The sequence below is a fragment of the Corvus kubaryi genome, unplaced genomic scaffold, assembly GCF_017639235.1.
Source record: "Corvus kubaryi isolate FWS band 111438036 unplaced genomic scaffold, C.kubaryi_AGA036_p1.0 37256, whole genome shotgun sequence".
NCBI classification, from domain to species: Eukaryota; Metazoa; Chordata; class Aves; order Passeriformes; family Corvidae; genus Corvus; species Corvus kubaryi.
This window is the reverse complement of record NW_024581076.1, coordinates 2,561,428-2,585,673: the sequence shown is the minus strand read 5'-3', so window position 1 is coordinate 2,585,673 and position 24,246 is coordinate 2,561,428. Positions and strand designations below refer to the sequence as shown.

At 35.4% G+C, this 24,246-nt stretch overlaps 1 protein-coding gene across 6 annotated transcripts in view; it reads right to left on the bottom strand.

The window, feature by feature from the left end:
- The window catches only part of CNTN5 (contactin 5), a 619,355-nt gene that overhangs the window by 95,992 nt on the left and 499,117 nt on the right, over positions 1-24,246 (bottom strand). The window lies entirely within an intron of this gene.

Sequence of the window (24,246 nt, the reverse complement as noted above, 5' to 3'; positions counted from 1 at the left end):
TTTTAATAAGCTCATTTCTTAATAAGTCCTATATTAATTCATAACACTTCAGGGTCCTCAAGCTACAGAAGGATATTACATCCTTTTTAGAAGATAAATGACTGATCAAATTTTGGTCTTATAAGTTACCAAACTGTAAATTTATTTAGCGCATTTACTGTTCCTATTGCAGCTTTGAACAAAGATAAAATCAGTCAGGAACAATACCAGCATATTAACTCACAAATTAAGGCAAATGACACAATCAGTGAGCTCTCAGAACAAGGTTCTTCTTTTTGTTAGTATCCTACGTAATTTCAAGACAGATAATTTTAAAGTATTCTCAAATAGGATTTTTTTGCTACAACAGAAAAAAAAATATAAAGAGAACTTGCCTTATCATTCAGGAAAATAGGGATTTTCTGCCACATATTCTGGTACAAGGTTGCACTAGAAATACTTGAATCCCTTGTAAGCAAATACCGTTTAGTTGAAAAGAAATAGTTCTAAAGCTTTTTTAAAAATTAAATTGATGAAAAAATATAAAGTTTGATTAGTTCTAGTTCAGCCCAAAATACCATAAGGCCATGGTCTTTTTCAGCATATTTTGTCCAATGTTAATTAAAACGAATCTGTTCTCTTCTAGGTAGCTGTAAGTTCTTGTTTGAACTACATGTAGAGACATCAGCTAAATTCTGAAAATTAAACTCAATACTAAGTTTTCTTGTGATGATGCTTCCTCCCAAACTCAGTTTATTCCATTGTCACAATATGTAGCCACACATTATTTTTTTTCCCCCAAATGATTGCTATTAATTTTGTTACTTATTTAAAAGTAATTGCTGTAAATACATCAAAGTACGATGACGGCCTGGTCTGATTCACTGTTTACTCAACTTTGATCAGGACTAGGACTAGTGATCTTCCTGGGTCCCTTCCAACCTGACTGATGATCTGATTATATGACTAATTAACCCTGCAAGCCTCTGAAGAATAAATTAGAAACATTACTCCCATCCCACTAGTCAAGATGAGGAATCCAAAGAATTAAGTGAATTAAGGTAATGGCAGTCCTTGTCAAAGTCATGTTTCAGTCCCTACAGTTCATCTCTGTTCATTGAGAGAGACAGTGAGACACCCTGACAGTTTAAGAATGTTTTACAGAAAATGCAAAAAAAATAAGACTTTCAGATGATTATCTAGAAGTTTTTATCTCCACTGAAACAAATTTTGGACTATGTTACGTATTCCACAAGAAGCAATGATAAAAGACTCTTGCAAGTTTAAGAAAAAAACCAAAACAAACGAAAAATCCCAACCTGAAAATATTCAAACTTAGAAACAGTGATTTGATATCATTCCTTTGTTGGAATTCTATTCTTAAATTTAGGCTAACTTTCTGTGGCAGAATCCCTGGGAAAGGTAGTAAGGTACATGCCTCCTCCCCTCCCTTATGAGATTGTCAAGCAGACTAAGTGATTCTTGCCATGCAGAGCTTCTTTCTTACTGGCATAGAGCATTTCATCAATATCTAATCTAGTGTATACATGGTTTATTAACCTTTTCTTTTTTTGTTTCAGTTTAAGACCTGTTATGATCAGTGTACAATAAACCATAAAGACAAGCAAAGGAGAATGGAATTGCCTGAAACAGGTAGTTATTCTGTATCCTCAGTATACTGCTCATTCAAGTACACAGGAAAAAAATAATAAGAACTTAATGGTATTTGCCAAAAACAGTACATGCATCTCCTCTATTATAGCAGCAAGAAATAAAAGGCCATGGTCAGATGCATATCATAACATATGTATGTATATAATAAATAATGTAATATGCACATTTTAATACATAAATTTAATATAAATATCTTATAATTTATAAATACATACAATACAGTGTAGATATAGTATGTATATTTAATATGTTCCCCATAATAACCCTGTATTTGCCCCAGAGCATAAAGAAAATATACCTAGTGATTAATATACATTTACTGTGGGTATTTAATCTTGTAGAACAGGTTGATGAAGGTTACTTATCTCTTAAAGTTTTAAATGCAAATTATTCTTTTTCCACCTGTATGCCTGTGGAGGATATTCCCTGCAGTTAAAGATTAGGCTCCTCAGAAGACAGTTTTCTGGCACTTCTAATTAGTTCTATATTTTTTGGTCATTCTCCTGAATATGGTTGACAGAGGTATCCTCAGTAATTGTTGAGGTCAGGGATCCTAGAGAGATCTTATCCTCATTACTCCAAGTGGGGATCACATCACTGGTTTTTTACACTAAAGAAAAGAACTCTACAGCTTAACATCTTAGAAATACTTCTATCTTATTCTAATTACACAATTGAGGAAATTAAACATATTGAGCCTGAAACTGGCAGGACATGGGAAGAAATTTGAAGATAATTGGAAGAGGGTATCAGTACTATCAAAATATTCTCCTTTTAAAAAATGCTAATAAAAATATTATATTAGCTGAGAGATTTTTTTCTTTAAAGCCCAGCAGCCTATGATTCTTCGGTGATGAACTTGGCTCAGTGCCTAGAAGTAGTCTGAACCCCTAAATAAACATACTTTTATACCCATTTCAGTCTACAGATATTCAATCCCCATTTAACTGGGATAATGGTTGTGAAAATTGTAGCATAATTTTATCTTGTGGTTCTATACAATCTTTTGAACCAATGGAAGGAAGGAAATATAAATGAAAAGAAGTTAAACAGCAACAATAAAATCAATTAATTCCATGCTAAGGCAAGTCACCATATCCAAAGGAGAAGCCGAATATAATTGAAGGCAGTGTAATAGATGCATTGGAGTCAGGAAATTTATATCAGTGCCAAATCAATTACAGGTTGCAGGTGTCCAGAATTAATTAAAATAAATTGCTGTAAATCAGGCTTTAGCTATCTGTCATGAGTGAAGAACAGCAGGAAAGGACATAAAAATAAATGCATTTCTTCTATAGAGATTTTGAAAAATATCAGAAAATAAATGTTAGAAATAATTGTGTATATTGGTCAGCAGAGTTTTTATTTTAAAATCAAAAGTCTATGAAGGTCTCTTCTAAAAGTAAAATGTGCTTCACTTTTAGAAAGAAATTTATACCAAATGAATTTGTTAAATCTGATGTTTATACTTTCTGTATTTAAGACTGGAGATAATACAGGTAGCACACATTAAAATAACCTGAGTTCTGTATTGCACAGAGAGAAGCTTCAGTGCAGGTAAATAAATATTGACTTGTACATGCAAGTACCTAGAAAAAAATTTCTATGAACAAATATTTAAGGATCTTTAATGCTAGAAGCTGTTTATATAAAAGCAATAGTATTTAAATATGTATGAACATTTTTCAATATTAATTTTGCTTGTCATTAAAAAGTGTTAATATGTGAAATCATAGCAAATAATTCAATGGCCAGAAAAATTTCTCTCTGATAAAAATCCCTACAAAACTATAGAAGTCAGATAATGAAAATAATAGGGTGTGTGTTCCTAAATATTACAGAAAGGATTGGGCAAAATCAACTTCTACATCCACAGAGTTCTGAGGACAATGAAGTTGCAGTGTACATGACAGAAGTCCCAGAAATGCTGTTTTCACTGGAATGGGAGACTTACCCAACAAAAAATGTTGGTGAAATACATCAGTTTCCAAAAGAATTTGATGAAGAGCAGTGGAGTCAATTCGTGTTGAGTGCAGGAGGAGAGGATGAGAGAAAAAGACACTGAAGTCAACTACAATAAGATGGCATTATCTGCAACATCCACAATGCTCACAAAAGCATCTCCAAACAGTGTGGAAACTTGATGTGTTTCTGAATTGCATGTAGGAATGACACAGGTCTGCAGACTCCCTCTGGCTTTTCTTGAGTGATACGTTAGACATGCAGTGTCATGACAAAAGTGTCAAATTTAATTACCTATGTTCTCTTGAACAGGAAAAGGGATGAAGATAAAGCCCTGTCAAACAGCTACTGAAAGCAATTACTCAGGAAGCTATTAGCAATGAACTTCTTTAGTTTGCCTGTACTACAAATCAAGGCCCAGCTTTTCAAGTAACTTAAAAAAACCACATACACTTGTAAAACACAGGGATGACAGCTGAGAATGTAAGAAATCTGTAACTGAGATGAGGAAGGGAAGACTAACAACTCAACATTACAAAATGCCAGTTAGTAGACAGTCTCACTGAAGGGATCTAGTGGAGGCAGAAAATACTAGGAACCTTGTGACCAGGGACATGACTGGCCAATTCAGTGGTTTGTGTATTCTAAAACATCTATGAGTTTCACTTGCTTCTAAGTTTCTAGTTTGACAGAGGAAACTTTATATGACTCGTTCCTGGGTACTGCACAGCCCAGGTTACAGCCTCATTTATCTGTGTTTGTTTCACACAGCTCCCATTCACATCCCATCTGTTTCTCAGGGCATAATTTGGCCTCAGATCTTGTCCACCAAATCAAAGTTTCTCATATATCACCATTAATGTGGTAAACAGTTCCCATGACCCTTTGCTTGTCTATAAATCACAAACCATAAAGATATTCCAGGGTGATCAAATCAGTCAGTGGACGTTTCATTAAGTGCAGTTTTCGAAGCTGCTATTTATGAACAAGAGGAAGTTATTTTTTTCCCTGCAGTAGAAACTTAGAGTATAGCTTACAATGGTTAAGATATACCTTTTCTGAATTGTACATTTAACCCAGAAATGCATTTATGTCATCTTAAAAAGGGGCATGTCAACTCCCATTCTATTCTGTTAACAGAGTTTAGCATATAGGGAGGATCTGATGAGAGCTTCAACATATATCCCAGGAAATATTTCTATTGTTTTCATGTGTCATATTGACTGTCAGTCTCACTAATACTACTATATGCTGTATTTGTGTCTCATGACTAGCAGTGTGTCCTGGGTCAAACTGACAGTGCCAACTTTTCTACACAGAAAGCACAAGCTTTTCATCTTGACTTCTGGATTTTAAATAATCAATTACATTTCTTCCACAAAGAAAGAAACCTGCTCACATAAACATCATTCGTTGTACCAACTTGCATCCTCACCTGGGAAATGCATGTGCTTGAGCAGTGCCTAGCACAATGGATACTAAGGCAACACTGATAGCGAGTGTATTATTTGCACATTTTTGAAAGCTGAATTGTTATATCAAAAAATAATTTCTTAGGAAAGAACAAATGTAATTTTATTTGTTCCTTTCCATTACATTTTCTGCCCCTGTTTGAATTATGAAATTGTTGATCATTTCAGATGCTAGAAGATGAAGTGAAAGGACTATAAGTAGTTCAATTAGGTTATGTTCAATACCTTTTGGTTAAAAACTGATGAACCCATGTAATGACAAACAACATGGCTCTTCAACATTTGTGAACCTCTGATTTTACCTGAATTCAATTTTTCATGTCATTTGTTCTTTTTCTCATAACTATGAATAATTTACATTCATTGAAATACAAGATTTTTTTTCTCTATATAGATCTGGGATAGAAATCCTCTGTGATAGTTCTAAATGCTAAAACTAATCAACTTACATATTATTCATTGAGACATTTCAGTTTCTTCATCATGTTTTGGGCTCAACCTATGAATCTTTTAATGGGAAATTGATATTTCCTACAAAATGAGAAAGGTGTCACCTTGCAGTGCTTTAACTGTTTCACGTTTTATCCATTTCTGATGCAGTTCTCTGCTCACAGCCAGTTTACTGCTAAGAATGTGACAAGCGCTGCAACTTGTAATTTGTCAAGACTCCTTGAGACTTCATTTAGTTGCTTCAGTAATTTTAATGCCTATCCAGAGTCCCTTGAGTAGAATCCCTCCTATTGATCAAAATTCTCCACTTGCTAAGTGCAAAATCTAAGTTAACAGTACATGGATAATAGTGCTGCAGAGAAATCTACCGCAGAGATCCACAGAGTGCTGTTAGGAACCTGGGGCATTGATGCTCATTTTTTCAATCATCCTGCTATGAGAATGAAAGCAGCTTCAGAGCAATTTCTAAGCTTCCAGAACATGCATTAAAAGCATGGCAGGTGTTTCTTTCTTTTCTAGCAAGATTTTAGCATCATAAAGAGCATTAAGCTACAATCTACAATAAGAAGTTCCTGTCCTCAATATTTAAGGAGAAAGGAAAATGCTTTTGAAGTCCAGAATTGAGAATTTTAAAGCTGAGTGCATTTTCTTGCACTCTGTGTTCACCTAAGAACTACCTCTTTTGTTGGATGATCGTTCTTGATCAATCTCTACATTTTTTTACCTTTTGCTCATTTTTTTACTTGAAGTGTGTATTGTGGAAATATCAATGCAAATCTTGATGCTTTTAATATTACCACTGAAATGCTTCAGTTGTTTCTGTAATTGAACTGTTAATTTTGTAGTAAAGCAAAGGCTCAGCTGGTTCAATATATGACAGCAATTTTGCCATTTCCTTTTTCACATGCTTTTAAGGCACAATTAATTATATAATTTTGATACTTTCCTCTATATTAGGAAAGTATTTGCCTGATTTTCTTCTGGCTTCCATATACAAGCTAAGCAGAGTTTTAATATAATTGTCAGTGTTCAGAGTACCCTTCCCTTCAAATCCTTCTTCAGTCCTTCTCTTAACCAAGCACTTCCCAGATGGGGCTGATGGGGCAGTGTCTGCCTGCAGCGTCCTCACTGGAACCTTTGTTAATCTGCTCACACCATAGTTCAGGTTGATACTTTAAGAACTGCTGGGAAGCCCCAAATAGAGAGAAATTTAACTGTGAATGCTATGTTCTGGTAATTCTTAAGTTCTGAAATATTAGGCATGATATTTAAAATTAACAAGCTTCTTGGAGCTGATTTCTTTCAGTTTGATCAGTTAAGGAAGTCTGTAAGTCTGAAAGGATTGCAGGAAGACTCAGATTTCAGTTTGGGAAGATATCTTTGAAATATTAGCAAACAAGAAAATGCCTCCTAAAATCATGTCACAGTTGGAGACTACGGCATGGATTGAATAATAAATACTAAACATGGTTAATGAAGGTATTCCTGAACATGATAGAAAACTGACTCTTTTTTTCCACATTATTCCTAGATACAGGACCTGAGAAAAAATGTAGAAGCTCAGTGACTGGATTACAGATGGAACCTTGGGAACTTACTCACTGGACAAAGGACTGGAATGTAGAGTAAAATGATTTTTATTAAGTTAAAGATACAAAAATTTTAAGGAATTTGTTTCTCAAGTAAAGGGAAAAAGTTATTTCTTGGAAAGGGGTCCAGAACTAAACTAGGTAAATAAACAGCTTGAAAATCATCACAGAAATTGGAAAAGGGGCTATAATGGAGGGAATGTAATATACAGAAAGGCAAACTGCATTTTGCTATACACTAAAAAAAAGATACATTACACAGGGACTTTAAGCAGGGAGAAAGAACAGCTGTTTGGATCATTTGAAAGGAAACAAAAAGAAGTCTCTAAACTACAGTACTTTCTCATTTAAGGTTCTTAATGATGAACAGAATGAATCAAAGCATAAAAAGCGTGTTATTGTGAAGAACCACCTGGAGATAATACCCAAAGTTATCCTTTGGCTTTACTCAGTTGACCTTGTATCACTGAGAGGTGTTTGCCATATGTACTACTAAGAAACATGCCTGAGCTCAGAGGAGAAACAAATCGTACATGGAAAGAAATGCAACTGAAGACTGGTCATCTGAAAATGAATTCAAGTGATGTGTCAAGGTAAATAGAAACATCTTTTTTTATTTACATTACTGATGAGCTGAAAAGGGTAATAGGACTTCTTTTCTGCAGTAACCTGGAGAGGAGCTACCAGCAAGGTAGAGACACCTAATGCTAGGCCATTTGTGCACTCAATTTTCAGGCCAAATGGATGACAGGGCAAAAATATGGTGCCACAAGTTCAATACTTATGAATATAGGCAATATGTATTTTATCTGTTCACAAACCTGTGTGAACGGCAGTAAAGGAAATGTAACATAACAGTCATAAAAAAATTTCCCATGCGTAAGTTTAACTCCAATGAATTGGTAGAAGTATTTTTATTTTTATTTTTATTTTTAGTCTTATTTCCTAAAATAATACCTCATTCCTGGAAGAAAATTATCTACATTAAAAAAACCAACAAATAAAAGCACACACACACAGAAACCAACACACATGCAAGGAAAAAGTAGCAGACACATAGAAGTTAAATAAAAATTGATTAATTGTAGAATTAAAAGTTAAAAAATTGAGGATATGATCTGCAAATGAACAGTGCTCCTGGTTTTATTATCCAACCAATGTATAGTTAGTTTTATTACACAGTTCCCTACACTCTGGGGTCCTGTTGGAAGTGTCTGAATTAGTTCGTTTCAATATTATGTTTTTACAGTGACAATTTTTTTCATTAATATTAGGGCAAATTACATTCAGCTGAACAGGAAGTCCCTTGCTAAGGAATAAATGAATTTTAATAAATAAGGATCCGGTTACTGCTGCGGTTGCAAGTATTTCTTTTTATAGGACTTTGTATTAGACACAGGGGATTCTCTTCAGTACAAAATCTGGATTATACTTTCTAGTATATGCTTTTATCTCAATGTCACATGAAAGTGCAGTTGTGCCATAATGCCAAGTCAAACATCAAGCAGGAATAATGTCTTAAAGGAAAAAGTACATGCTTAAATTCAACAGCCTGAATTGCATGAGTCTTTTAAGCTGACATTCGAGTTTAGAAACCTCTGTGTATTAATGAAATATCAAAGAGGATGTAAGACATCCCTGAGTGGGTAATCAGTGGACAACAAAGAACTATTGTGTGGGCCTTGATCCTGAAAAGGGGCACAGAATAAAGATGCCAAGCAAAACACAACAACACAACTACAATGCACAGTGCCTTGAATGCAAAAGTGAGGAAGTGTTCAAAATCTGATTCAAGACAAATTCACCACTAAGGGGAATCTGGTGATAAAAACTTCAACTGATGTGTCTTTCTGAACGCTGCACTTAGCTCTGGAAGTACTAGGAATTTCAAGTCCCCAGAAATACTGCTTTTCATCTGAAGGATATTTAATACAGAGATAAAGTACATGGTGCAGTTTATTCTTAATTGGCATTAAACCTCTAACAGTGAAAAGCAGCACCTCTGTTGTCATATTATAACTCAGGCAATGTTATCACACAGGGTCTTTTACTTCCCTTCTTTTTACCTAGAAAAAAATGTAATAAGTATTAGAATTCCCATTACAAAGCTGTCAGAGCAAAACTAGCGCATACTGTGCTCTGAGACAGGAATTTTTCAGAGCTTAGCGAGGCATGAAATCAGAATAAGGAGAATAAGGAGAAATCCTAAAACAAGGAGATAGGTTGACAAAGATTAGTCTGAAGCTACAGAGATGTCAGTCATGAAGTCTGAACTGTTCAGCCTAATTTCTCCTGAATTCACTTAAGGTCTGAGGTGAATTAAGAGTACATTGCTGCTAATACTTTTTTAGCTTTATTTAGTGGAAAATTTGCTTAAAATATAAGCAATTTCAGTTTCTGAGTTGAAGTGGATCCATATCTAAACTAGAAGTGAGTCACTGACTTTTAAGACATATAGGAAGAGAGAAATCCAAGCTGATACATGTCACTGATGCTGCAGTACAGAGTCTTCATGTCCTAGAATCTTGTTTGGCTCTTCCATCAGCCTGCTGGAGAGCAACCACTACCTTGCACGACGAGCCTGCCTGATGCAGATTCAAGCTTCAGGTGGAACATTTACCAAAACCTCCCTAGCACTGAGCTATCTCTCACTTACAGTAAAATGAATTATTTCCTTTCTCCTCTGATTAAATAATTTTGAAATCTTAGTTTAGCTTGGATTTATAATATGGGGTAATTAGAAACGTTGATTTTATTTTTTTAACTTATGTTTTCTTTATAAATATGAGATGGACATAAAATGAAGTGACCAGGAAAGTGCTGAGAAAAAAAAAAGTTGAGAAAATGTTCCTATCCCAGATGAGAAAATACAAACGAGCAATGAAAAAATCGTCTTTAGAGCAAACACAGTTCCCAAAGCACAGCAAATGGGAACTAGCTGTTACTGCTATGGTTCCCATCTTCTTTTGAGAGCTTTTTCTGGCACTTACTGGTGACTTGCTGTTGGTGAGGATTGTCTTCCAGACTTTTGCTTCTATCAGCTAACAGTAGGCTTCTCTTGGTTGTTTTCTGCTTAGGGACAGCCTGTGCTTTCTGTCTTCAGCTGACTGCTGTTAAGAACTGACCTGAGCACCTCTTTGGGTGGTGCTTGAGAGGCAGCAATGTACCTGTCAGGCTGGAGTGCCACTGCCACAGCCCCAGTTGTTAGTGCAGCAGTGCATGTGGACTGCGGGACATCAGAGAGGATGGAGAGGTGATTGATAGGGTGTTCTCAGAGATCCTGAAGAAACAAAAGCCCAGGCTATGTGAAACAAGAAATGAGGGTCAGCTAGAAACTGCACTCAAAGGAACAGTAGATGGAAACTCACAAGATGGGGAAGACTCAAAATGTGTGATTTCAGGCAACAGCAGTCTTCCTAGACCTTGGCCTGTAGGCCACTTACAGCTGTAGATCTGTAACTTCAGGACAGGCAGAGTGGCCTGGGAGTAGCTAAGGAGGAGGAATACTCATCAGAGAAGGCATCAAGGCCAGCTGATCCTGGGCCAAGCATTTGTGTAACAGGCCCTGCTTCGTGTGGGTGTGGGGAATGAATAGGTTACACTCTGTTTCAAAAGTCTGTACTCAGTGCTATAAAATTCAGCTGGTGGTTGGTTACTAGCTGGCATTCCTTACAGTCTTATAGAGCAACTGCTGCTGTTTACTGGTTCTATAAATGGCCTGTACAATGGCAAGGACTGCATGGAGTAGGTTCACAAATGATACCAAATTGAGAGGGTGATTGTTATTCAGATGGACTTCAGCGGGTGGAAAAATGGACTGAGACAAACCTTGGTATTTTTATAAAGTTCAAAATCTTTAAAGAAGAGCTCTGTGCATGACTAGCTAAAAGCAGGTCTGCAGAGAAGGACCTACCTAGGATCTTGGTTGACACCAAGCTGAACATGAGTCAGCAATGAGCCCTTGCAGTAAAAAAGTCAACCACCAACCACTTTCTGCATTAGTAAAAGGCAGCTGGCAGGTTCCGAGAGGCAATCATTCCCCTCTATCTGGCACTTTTTCTCTTGGGATTATGTCTGAGACACTGATTATATTGACATACCAGAGTGAGTCCAGAAGAGATACACAAAGGTGTTCATGGGGTGAAAGCACATGACAAATGAGTAGAGGCTTGGAAAATGTTGAAGTTTTTTTTCTTTAGCCTGGAGAAAAGAAGGTTAAGGATAGATTTTTTTGTTTGTTTGTTTTTTTTTTTTTTTAATTTCTTCTGTGTATATCCATCTATTGGAGAGTATGGGGAAGAGTGGAAGACACAGCTGGACTTGAAGATACAGAAAATAAGAGGTAGCAGACACAAATTAGAATACAAGACAACATATAAAGAAGTGAACATACTGTGAAGGTGTCCAAATACTGGAATAAGTTGACAAGACAGGCTGTAGAATCTCCATTCATGGAGACACTCAAGACTGGCCTGGACAAACTCCTGAGGAAACATGATGCAGTCAGTCATGTTTTGAATGGAATATTGGACTAGATGGCTTCTAGAAACCTTATCCAATCTCAGTTATTCTTTAACAGTAATGCTTTTCAGGAGCAGTGCAATGGAACAGAACAATACAAAAGAAAAGAAAGAAAAGGAAAAGAAACATTAATTGAAAAAAATGGTATTATCTTACTTTTTTTTTTTTAGCTCCAAAGCATTTTGCTTTGAACTGATGCCTGCAAATGGTTTGGACTTTGGTTTATTAGTAAAGGATATCAGAATCCATTCACAGCCAAGATGTACCAGAGTAAGAGAAAGGAAGCCTTAAAAAAAATGCTGACAATGAAAGAGTAAATAGTAAAAGTGTTTCAAAACTGTGAAGTAATATATCAGAAAAATAGAAGTTGTCAATGAGTCCAGGAAATTTGTGGGTATTGTGCTGGTTTTGACTGGAGTAGAGATAATTTTCTTTGCAGTGGTTAGTATGGGGCTATGTTTTTGACTTGCTTTCCCTGTTAAACTGTCTTCACCTCAATCCATCAGTTTTCTGGCTTTTACTCTTCCGATTCTCTCCCTGATCCTGCTGGTGGGGGAGTGAGCGAGTTGTTGGGTGGGGCTTGGCTGCTGGCTGGGGTTAAACCACAACAATGTTCATTTCTGTAGATAGGAGTGATAAAGAATTATCAAAATAGACTGAGATTATTATCAAAATAGCCTGAGATTATTTGTAGACTCATTTGGGCTTTTTTTAGTCTGAAACCTATTTTTGCAATTTTTGGTGTGGGGAGAGCTGCCTTTTGATTTTTGATAGAGGAAAAGAAAGACTGATTAATTTTTGGATAATGATAACTTTGCAGTCAAGCTACAAAAAAACTTTTCAGTGCTAAATTAAACTCAGAAAGTTTTTGAGGATGAAAGACAAAAGCATATAAAATTGCAAAAATACAAGGGTAAAAATATAAGATTAATAAACAGTCATAAAACAGTCAAGAGTCTGAGAGATTCCCTTGAATACAGATAGAGTCAGTAATGCATAGATCTGAGAACATTGAAAGAGATCACTCCTACAAAATAACAAAAAAACCGGAGTCATGAAAGATCCTTCTGCTCAATGGTTCGAGAGCTTTGTAAGGCTGGAAAGTTTAGGAAAGCTACATAAACATTTAGCAGAATCAGAATGTGCCTGTTCTGATGCCAACATAACTGTACTTCTATGACACCATATCACCTTTTTACATTGTTGTAATACCGTATCATCACTTTTCATGCTATGGAATGAGGGGATTTAGTGCAATGTGACCTTAAATCACACACATAAAAATAACAAACTTTTCTCATACATCTTCTTGAGTTTTTATCTAGAAACTCTATATTTTTAATCTTTTAAATATGTTTCAATTATTTGAGCATGGTTAATTTAATGACATTTTGATAAAGTTTAGATGATACATTTCCCACCTCTAGGCTGATTACATCTGCTGTGAACATAGGCAGAGAGATAATAGTTAATGAACATAATACAAAAATCATGTTAGTGACTGTACAGAGATGACAGGCTACTGCAGCAGGAGAAAAAAATCCTACTAGTATATTAGGTCCAGTGAAGTCCTACAGATATTAATGCTGGTGCTAATTTTACTAAATATTTTTTAATAATCAGATTAAAACGGCAAATTAATTAACTTAGACTCTCTTACTTGTTAAATTTGAAAACCAGAAATTGGAGAAATAATTTTTTTAAAAGGATTTAACAAGAGGAAAGTGGAAGGGAAGGGCAAGGTTGAGAAATGCTCATTAAAAGTCTTCACAAATATTAAATGCCTCAATTGCCTGCCCTTGTTAGAACATTTTTCTTTTTCAAATCTAGTCTTCTAAAAAGAAGCCTCAGTATATTTTTAGTCTTCCTGGGTGCATTACATTTATGATTCTTTTCCCTTCGACTTTCATTTATTTGCTCTATGGACAGTAGCTGTATACAGCCATTGAAAAGAAAAACGAGAAATACAGGAATCTCAGGTATAGGTATATATGTAGAAAATCTACTTACATGGATGTCACTAGTATCAGAGTAATGTGATTTTCACTGATACTGGTAATATGCCATGTTAAAATTCATGTTATACACAACTGGATCTTATTAGAGATAGTGTCTTTCCCAGTTGTAAATGAATTTACAATTTACAAGCAGTGATAGATCACTCATGTTGTTGTTTTTTTATGAATATTGTCAAATTCTTGCCTTCTGACTATGATTTACTAGGGAGAAACTTTACATTTAAAATTCTTTTAAGTTAATCCCTTGCCCAAATGAGAGCATGTGACTGATACTGTTAAACACAAGGAATGTAACCCGTGATCAGTAATAGTGTGGTACTGATTTGTGATACTAATTTTCATGTTATCTAAAAAAAGGAATACTTTGGCTTTCCCTATAGATAAAATGGCATCAAATTTTCATGATGAACTATGGTGTCTATTTTTCACAGTGAAGCAAATCTGAACCTTGACAACAGCAATGAATGAGGTTCTACAGTAATTGAAAGTGTGCAAAATGCAAACATGAGAGATATCCCTTGTTCTGACCTAAAGTGTCTTTTTGCTGGATAAGATGCAGTTTCATTGCCATATATTGCTTAGAAATACACCACTGAGACTGCTGATTGGATAGTAAATTTATGGTCATTTATGGATTGAAGTGTGTTCATAAAGTTAGGCAGAGGCCTGAAGATCATTGATCTTAAGAGAGTCATTATCTTCTATCATGATCATGCGGATTAATTGTGGCATTTTTTTCTAGGCTAATGTAATTCATTTTTTTTACTAAGGCCATTAGAAAGCTAGTTTCCACCATATTTTTTTTTATCTTCTAAATAATTAATCACTTGTTTAAGGTAATTGCACACAATTTAATTTTCTGCAAAACATATCTAACTTTTTAAAAATATGCATAGACTTCTTCTCTGGGACCAATTAGAACACAAATACTGAGAGTCCGTTGATTTTTTGAGAATGACAGACTGGAGAATGTCAGAACACAATGTGAAAGAAGATGCTAAAGGCATCACAAAATTCCTCCTAAAGTTTGAAATTTAATAATAAATTTCATAATATAGCTACAAAGATCACTAAATCTTGATACAATAGACTATAATCTGTTGAAAAGCCACCCTAATTATTTTAGATTTATAAAAGATAAAGAAGAATATTCCCTGTAAAGGAGATTTTCTAGTGCAAAATGAATTCTGACAGCCCATGTGTAGATCTTTGTAGCCTCCACACAGATCATGGGTGCTGACTAGTAGAGTTAACAAAATAGTAAGCATCACTTAAAATGTAGTATAGTTCTTTAATGTGATATAAATAAAAATTTATAATCAAAGTGCATGATCATATTCTAGAGTCTGACAAAATTTTTCAATCTAGAACATCTGGGTTCAGACCAGAAATTTCCCACAATGCCCTGGGAACTTTCACATTCTGCTTCTTTCTAACTTAAAAATGGACTTGGGGCCTACAGACCTTAAACAGATTATTGCTCTGTGGTGACTTGTCACTGAGCCACAGAAATTATTATTAACCTTGTGACTAATTCAGTGATAATGCCCAGAGATTATGGCTGAGGTAAGAGTCCCGTGTGCTGTACCACTTAAACAGTGATTATTTCTCCATCAGGAAAATAAATAGGCATATTCCCCCCATATATTGAAGTCAGCTGTCACAGAATTGCTTCCATCCATTCAATGATGTTAGCATTTAAAACACAGTGGCAGCATGCAGACAGTCCAGAAGAGCTGGCTTTTGGCATGCTCAAACTCTTAAAATGCTTAGGGACTACTTGGGGCAGCCACTTGAGGAAGGCAAAGATCCAGCCAGGGACTAACTGCTGAATAGCACAACTGATTGCACCCCAGTGAAATCCCAGTTGGGATTACAAGGCAGCTTTGAATTTACTTGTGTGGGTAAATCATTTGCCCTAACTGGTGCAGAGCATGTGTAGGCAGAAAAAGGAGAGACTGGGTGTGTGTGCTGTCCTGGACGCTCTGCTGCGAGCACCTGTCCCAGTCCATGGCTAGTCACTCCAGTCCTTTCTGGGCTGCTCTGGCACAGGCATGACTGCATCTGTGTGACCTGCTGACAAGGGTAATGATCCAGCCAAAAAAAAAAATCAAATCCAGACAACAAAGCTTAGGTGAAATAAAGGGGCTATTTTTCATCTGAGTTGGATTCCTGAATCTTTTCACTGTAAAGCAAGAGGCCTGAGATGAGGGATGGAAATTTCAGGAGTTTGTCAGCAAAACTACACCTAACTGCGCACAGAGATACGGAAAAGCAAGTCTCTTGCCTAAAGTCCACAAAGCACATAACATTTAATATTTCTGGGTACTGGAATGTTTCCTTAATCGTGTTCTCTGTAAGAAAACATGAGTGAAGATTGAGAGTTGTTTAGGTGTGTGGCCAAATCATTGTGTTGTAAAAACTCATGTAATATGCTCAATTAGTAAAACAATGCTGCTTTGGAACAAAGATTCCTTTTTGTCAAGGGATGATCTTGCAATTTTTTCTTGCTATTTAGTCAAGGTTATCATTGTTTCCCTTTTCTTTTTTATAACCAGCTTTCTAATTCCCATTATGAGCCTGCCACAGCTAAATTAGGCCATGATTTATGCAAAAATTGAAAAGAAGTGACTTGCAGAACTCTCTCAGGAAGATTAGAGTTTCTGCCATGAAGCTTCTCTTTCTTAATGTCCTGGGTATTTTCTTTCTTCACTATTTTTTGATCATTAAATTTCCCCTCGGGAATCTGTGGATCAGTTGGCAGCATGAATTTAGGTGTTTAAATTCCCAAGATTTTCAGATGAAGTTTCTTTTAAGGGAAAGTGATGCTGAAAGTCATAGTCTGAAGAGCCTTAAGCAAAGAAAAACCTTTAGGCCACTGATGACTTGTCATATTCTGCCTGTGTGGTGCACAAACAGGCAGCCATTTATAACAACAACAGAGAAATGAATCACAGTTAAAATCAAAATTCATGAACTGTTTGCTCAAATGATAATTCGTTGTGTCAACAGATATTCAAGGCATAGACAGCAGAACAAATATCTTCTGTTGTTAACAACTTAAAATGGTTGAGCTTTTTAGGTTTTTCTTTTAATTAGGGCTATGGAATATACATGGGATACTTACTGTTCAGTAACAGAGAAAAAAAAATGGAAATACAATTTTATGGAAATACCAAAAATCTGAAAAGGTCCAAAACACCCACATGTGCCTGATGGATGTAAAAGAGTAATTATATAAGACTTGCCAAAGCAGCTGGCTGGCAGCGGGGGTTATTGTAGGGAACTGTGTAGCTATTTCCACACAAATAAATCCTGCTTGAGTTGAGAATTGGTCAGATATAGTGGAACACTTCTTCAGACATCAATCCAATGTGTGAAAAAGGGAATGTATTTCTAAAATGTAGAGTTCAATGCACTGTTACCTAAACATATACTTCTGATTCGAATCAAGACTTATTTCCCTAAAAAGAGTCTGCGAGTGCCTACACAGCTGTATATGAACTACTAAGGACAAGTAATAACACATTTTGTCCTGAATACCATTCCTAGGAAGAAAGACAGTTCAGAGAAGTTGTGTAGGATCTTGTAGATGACAATTTACTTGGATACAAAAAGATAAATTATTTGGTATTCTGTGGGAAATGTTATTTGTTAAACTAATTAAAATTTACAAATAGCTATTTTCTTTGGATATTTAACTGAGGGCACACAGTAAAATCTTCAAACTGCTTAACAAATTGCCCCTGTAGTTGGAATAACTCTAAAGATATTTCTTTACTATGAGGAAATAAAGGGTGTTCTTTTCTCACTGAAAAGTGTAATGGTAGTAGGCTGAGCTACTCTGCTGTCTGTGTGGCTGATTGCACAAATGAAAGAAAGCTTGTGCCAAGAACGAGTTCAATTCAGGACCAAGACACAAACAGAAAAATATGATTCAGAATAATTTTCCATCCATTTTACATATATACTTTCTTTTGCCTTCACAGTGCATAGTTTTCAGTTCAAACAAATGATACAAACCACACTTAGATGGAACTGAAATTCTTTTGGAAAACTACCATCATGATTATGAAGAAAGCATATAATATATATCTATGCTACATGTTCATATTCAAAAGCGTAACACAACATGTACAAACCAAAGCACTTTATAAAAGTGAATACAAATTTTGCCTGCAAACTCAATCTTTTTCTTGCTGCTGCTCTAAAATACCCTTCTTTTCACTTCTTTTCATTCTTTGATTTTTTTTCCACAGTAATTAAGTTTAAAAGCTATTAAAATAGGAAATTACAATAGAAACATTGACAGGTCCTTAAATATAGTAGAGTGAAGAAAAAAGCTGTAATAAGAACCTGTCAAAACTGAAAATAAAGGAGTTTGAGGAACCAGAAGGCTATAAAAACATGTCTATTTCTAAGTTTTTGAATGATATTTTTAGATTTAAGTGCTCTACACGTTTCCAATAATTACATAGCAAAGAGGGACAGATGAAATGTCTAGGCATACAGGACAACTGCTTCTGTAGTTCAAAGATTTCAGTATTAAGTTGAAGGTAGGTAAAAAGCAATAGCATCAGATTTCCCTGTGTCTCTGTCTAATATTTGTATTTGGAATTTAATGTCCATGTAAAAGATCTCTTTCTTCCTTTTATTTTCTCTGACTTCAGTTACAGCTGCTGAATATTGGGAAAACATAACTGCAAGGAAGCAAAGTAAAGCTCACTTAGTTCAAGGCAAAACTTCAGCAGCCTCAATTCACTCCCTCATGTATTGTTACATGCAGCTTGAACATTTTGTCCCCTCCAGTGGCTTTATTCTAAATTTAGTACCTATAGATGATGATTCTCACCTAATGAACACCATTTAGTGTTCTGTTCTTCACAGGTCAATGTATGGCTTGCAATTTTGTAGCCATGTATCTACAATATACAAAATTTCCTCATAAATAATTCTCCACGTTTTTAATGTCTGGTAGCTTCACAAATATCCATGTCTCCCTATTTTCAGTATCCACTCATTTTATTTTTCATATAAAAGGGATAACTGTCAGAGCACTTACTACTGATATCTAGTACTTTGTTGTTCCATGTACAGACTCTACAGACTTCTCTACAGCTGTGAATCACTCACAACGACCTCAGGGGAGACACACAGTAAATGAAGAATATGGCAAGCAGAAAGTAACTTTGCAACATGGCAATACACACTGGGCAGGTTTTGTATGGGGAAGTGACATCTCCATTTTAAGAGTTTTGGTGGCCAGGCAGGTTTGGCACAGATCTGAATGGAGAATTTCATGTGTCGTGAAAGAAGCGTTGATAATAATGAATTATATGGCCATATTTATTACAGATCAGAGCCTCCTAGCTGTTAAGGGCACTGATTGACTGATGCATATACTCTGAAGGGATGAAGTTAGCAGACGTAGTTAGATGCTTCTCAGTGGTGCCCTGTGACAGGACCAGAAACAATGGTCACAAACTGAAACACATGCTATTCCATGAAAACATCAATTCCATTTAAATATTACAGGGGTTTTTTTTTAGTTTGTTTGGCTTTTTTTGGTTTGGTGGTTTGTTTTGTTTTGGTTTGGTTTGGTTTGGTTTGCTTTGGTTTTACTGATGGGGTAGTAGGAACAAATTTCCCAGATAGGCTGCAGTGTTTCCCTCCTTGGAGTTACTCAAAACCTGACTAGACATGACCTTGATCAACCTGTTCTAGCTGACATGGCTCTGATCCTGGGAGTGGATCAGGTGCTATGCAGAGCTCCATGCCACTCACTGCTGCTCTGTAATTCTTTGATATCATTCAGAAAAAAGAAAAAAAATTACCCACTTTCAATCAATAAAATTACCATTGTGACCGTGTATTGCAAGAATAGGGATGTTGAACTTTGTGTCCTGGCCAAACACAGCCTGTTACTTTCAAAATATCTAAAATTCCCTCTTCTGCCTAACCTACCAAAAGTTTTCTCATCTTATATCCAGAGCTCCTTCAAACAGAAGTGGAACACAGGACACTAATTGCTCCATAGGAAAAGTGGCCGATTTGAAGTGGCGGGTGGAGTTTTGCTACCAGTTATTTTCCCCACAGAAATGCTTAGTGTATTTAGGTCTTCAGCAAAAGTTAATCTGGGACCTAGGTGGATCAATATGAGCAATTACACAGTGGCCACAGGGAGACTGGCACTGCTCTGCTTTTGGTGATCTATGGTGAATCAGACCTTCAGAGACTGTTAATGTTTTTCTGCACAGCTTGTTCTGTGAGGTGAAGGCGAAAGCTTAGACAGTACCACTGCGCCATATAGAAAGTAAGAAGTCAATAAACACATAACTACATCACCAATGAATACATAGGTATTAGGTCATCACTTTGATTTTAAAAAAATATTAAATACTAATCTGCACACTAATTAAGATATGAAACAAAAAATGATTTAAATAGCATTATAATTTGAGACACTTCAAACAGAAAAGAACAAAAGCAAAATAAAGCAGCATAAAATTGGGACTACAAAAGTTCTGGTCCCTCAGTTGCCTATTGGTTGGTTAAGCTGTGCTTTCTTCCTCAGTTACACATTTTTTGGTTAAGCTGTGCTTTTTAAATTATTATTATTATTTTTATTACTTGTTGGTCTTAATAAAGAAGAAAAAAAAGTGACTAAAGAGGGCATTTTCACTGCTGGAGTGTTTTCAAATTATTTTATTTTAACTATAATTAATGGATATGTAATGGAAATAATGACCTAGAGTAAAAATGTAATATAAGTTTAATGAAGAGAATATTTTAGTTGTAGGACAAAGCACAAAAACAGATGAAAAAGGGCTTATAAGGCTTTTAAATACTTTTGACTCGTCAGGTGTATCTGTTTAAACAACTGTAGTCACCACTACAAGGCAATCTAGACAAGAAAGGTAGGTAACTTTAGGAGAGTGAGGAAAAAGGTATTACAGCTCATGGAGTAATGGCTCACAAAAATTTATGCAGTTGTAAATCATTATAAAATACCTGATTCCTGAACACAGGAACTGAAAAAAAATTAAAAAATGTTTTTCCTAAATTTAATAGTTGAATTTGTTAGTAGAACTCATGATTTATATTGATGCAATTCACAGCAGATTCCAGTCTATTCCAGTGTGCATTATAACATTTACTACATCTACAAAACATCACTTTTGTTGCTTTCTTTTAGTTTGATATGTAAGTTAAATAATGTTTAATTATGAACAGGCTTCTGACTGGCTTTGTGGTCTGAATGGGCTGGGTCTTGGTCTTGTTTAGAAGCTGATGCTAAAGTAGTAAGTGATGGTTTGATTACACTTTAGTAAGTATCTGATTGAAATATTTCAGAAACTTCACAAAAATATTTTTTGATCACTGAACTCTTGCCCGAGAGCCTAATTCTTCCTGTGTAGGCTCTGAAGCAAAGTTCCAACCAAACTGCTTAATAAAAATCACAGCAAGAACTTTTTTTTCAGACTTTGATCCCAATATAATCCTCTTTCCTATAAAACCAAAACTACTTATGAACTAAAAGATTCCAAAGTTCTTTACAAATTCTTATGGATGAAAATACTGTTCAAATCAATAACCAGAGTATACATTATCATAGCCTTCTATAAATGAGACACAATCATCTACCAGCCTATGAGACAACAGAGTATAGAGAAAAGTGGTTAGTAAAGATAGTTACCAATTTGAATTATTGTGGGGTGACTAATGAAATGATGCAACTTAAATATGTTTCTCTGTCTACACCACTGACATTGGTGTTGCACTCACCTGTATTCTAATTCCAAAATAGAAGTATAACAATTCCCTTCTTTTAACTACTTGGTTAAAATGCTGATGAAATTATCTTTGATTGAATGTATTAATGACTCACTGAGATAATGATATTTAAAGACACTTGAATTCCTTTCTAATGGTGATCATTAAATATCTTGTATCAGTAAGCTTCACAGACTATGCCTTGATCTTCGGAAGTTCTAGTCTTCTGCATAGAAAATCTCCAATATCATATATTTTATTTCATTTCTTTTGCATCGGTTCTTAACCTTTGTCTCTGGTTAATAAAATGAATTGTAAACCCTTTGGAATCCTTATTAAATAACTATCTTTCTATAGGAGTAATTTAATCAGATTTAATATATTTTGAGATTGTAAGACTTGGAGCCATGCTTTTTTGTCTGTAAATAACTGTGAATATCCTACTTTTTTTTTTGGATCTATTTCATAGACTTGCCACTCATTTGGAACTCAATTTAAAAACCTGCTACAATACGCAGATGCTTTCCAAGAGAAATCAAATTACCTGGCTGCTCAAAATGATTTCTGGGGATCAAGCCTATCATCCCTAGACTGTGAATATGAAGGTCTTGAATTGGGTAATTTGTTGAAAGGTAAAAAGAGACCGAGAAATGAAGCTAATGAAGGCTTTCCACAGTTATGTTGCCAAGTGCTTGGCTTTCCAGTGAAACATTTGAGGCTTTCAGACTGCATTAAATTCCAGGAGCTTGAGTTGAGGTGTGACTGCAGTGAGAACTGTACCCAGGCATGAGTCCCACAGGAGCAATCAGCCTTCTCTCCAGTTACCTATGGAAACATTGCCGGAGGTATTTCTGTCAACCAGCTTTTGGTTGTATAAAAGACACCTAAGGGGGCAGCACAGTTTGGAAGACATGAAATAGATAATACCAGACCCACTGGTCAAGGGAAATTTCTTCTTTGCTGTAGAGGGGAAGGTCTCTTTTTTATTGATGTTGCTGAAAAGATCGAGTTCCTTTTCTGGGCTGGAAGACTTTGCAAAACTTGATACAAGCACTTTAGAAGAGAAAAAATACTGTGGCAGGAAACAAGAAAATATATTCTGCTGTTCTATCCTTCCCCTTCATTATTACTTAACCAGAATGTTGTTTTGGTTTTGGTTTTCGTTTTTTTTTTTTCCTGGGACTTTTATCAACAGACTATGAAGAAAGCCCATTTTAAAAGTATATTGATATGTTTACAGTGTCAGCTTATTCCTTCTTAAAATGTTTAACAGAGTTCCTTGCAAAAGTTGCTTTGCAGAGTGCCCAAAACATGGAAACACAAATACTGTCTTTATTGATTTACACTTCTTTTCACAAATCACAGTAGGCTTCCTCACCTTCTCTTCAAACAGACACTATTATTGTTGTTTAAAGCATACTGTATAGAGACAGGACTGAATTCCCTTGAAACTGATATTCCTCTCACAGCTACCCCTCTATAAACAGTAGATGCAGGGTAACTACTCTGGATGACACAAAATAATCTCTGAACAGCTGAATAAAAAATGAAGTTGAATGAAACCCTCTTCTTTCAAATATCTGAAATAATTCAACCAGGTCTTCATTTCCATGTTTCATCACTTCCCTTTCCAGGGTCTGTCAAAACAAGCAAGTATCAAAAGCTTCAAATACCAAATATGTAACTCCAGATCTATTTTCATAAGATTTTAACTTCAGAGTTAGGCTGTGTTTGGACAGACATGAAGTAATTACCAAAATTCTTTACTGATCTTGGATTAAAATGTGATTTACACGTGGTGATCAGAGAAACCATAGTGAGTTTTGTGGAGATGAGAGGAAAAGGTCATGTAGTGAAAAGTAACCGTGTAGGTAGAGCATAGAGACATCAGTGTCACAATATTTTATGTTTTCAGCTTCTTTGTAATATCAATCTATCATATTGTCAGTATGTACTGCACAACTCCTGTTAGTAAAATGTTGTACATAGTGCTGTTTTGTTCTCTCCTCCTCAAAAAGAAATTCAATATGGTACAAGAAGTTACCCATTTTTCCTTCTCAGAACAAAACAAATGTCATGAGGTGAAAATACAGCACACTTGAACAAAATAGGTTTTGCAGCTAATGAGAACAGATGCACTCTACTGCTTCTATCAGTATTGCAAAAATTGAACAAAAGGGGGGCTTGCTTTTATCTTTCTGATTAATGCTACACAAGTCATTTTAAATGGCTCATTCACATACCAGATTTCCAGAAAGAGGAAAAGATTGCTCTTTGTACTTAAAGACCATGTGCAGAGTGGCAAAACTATTCTAGTCTACAGATAAGCAATCTTGTAAAGTGCAATTACTTCTGGCATTTAACCTGCAGTGCTCAAACTACTTTTACCATACAAAGCTGGACAGAACTTATTTAATCAAAAATATTCTATTAAACAGATTTGCTGCTGAGTACAGAAATTACCGGTATAATTAAATCCTACAATGGAATTTTATTTTCCTTCTCTGAATCATTTTAAAGCTGTTCTTACACAGACTTCCATTGTGATCAAGATGTAAATCTGACTTATTAAAATAATTTCAAATGAATAAGTCCATTTGATATTTTATGTGGTCCTGAATACTTCGGACTCTAGGCTTTTGATACTCTCATACACTAAATTTGTAGTACCTCTACAAAGTAATTGAAATATTTTTGAAATTAATATCAGAAAATAAAGTCAAACCACCACAAAATAATAACACCTTTTCATCTCTCTACATCTTTGAACAACGTTAAGTTTTTTCATTTCGATATTGTGGAAACAAT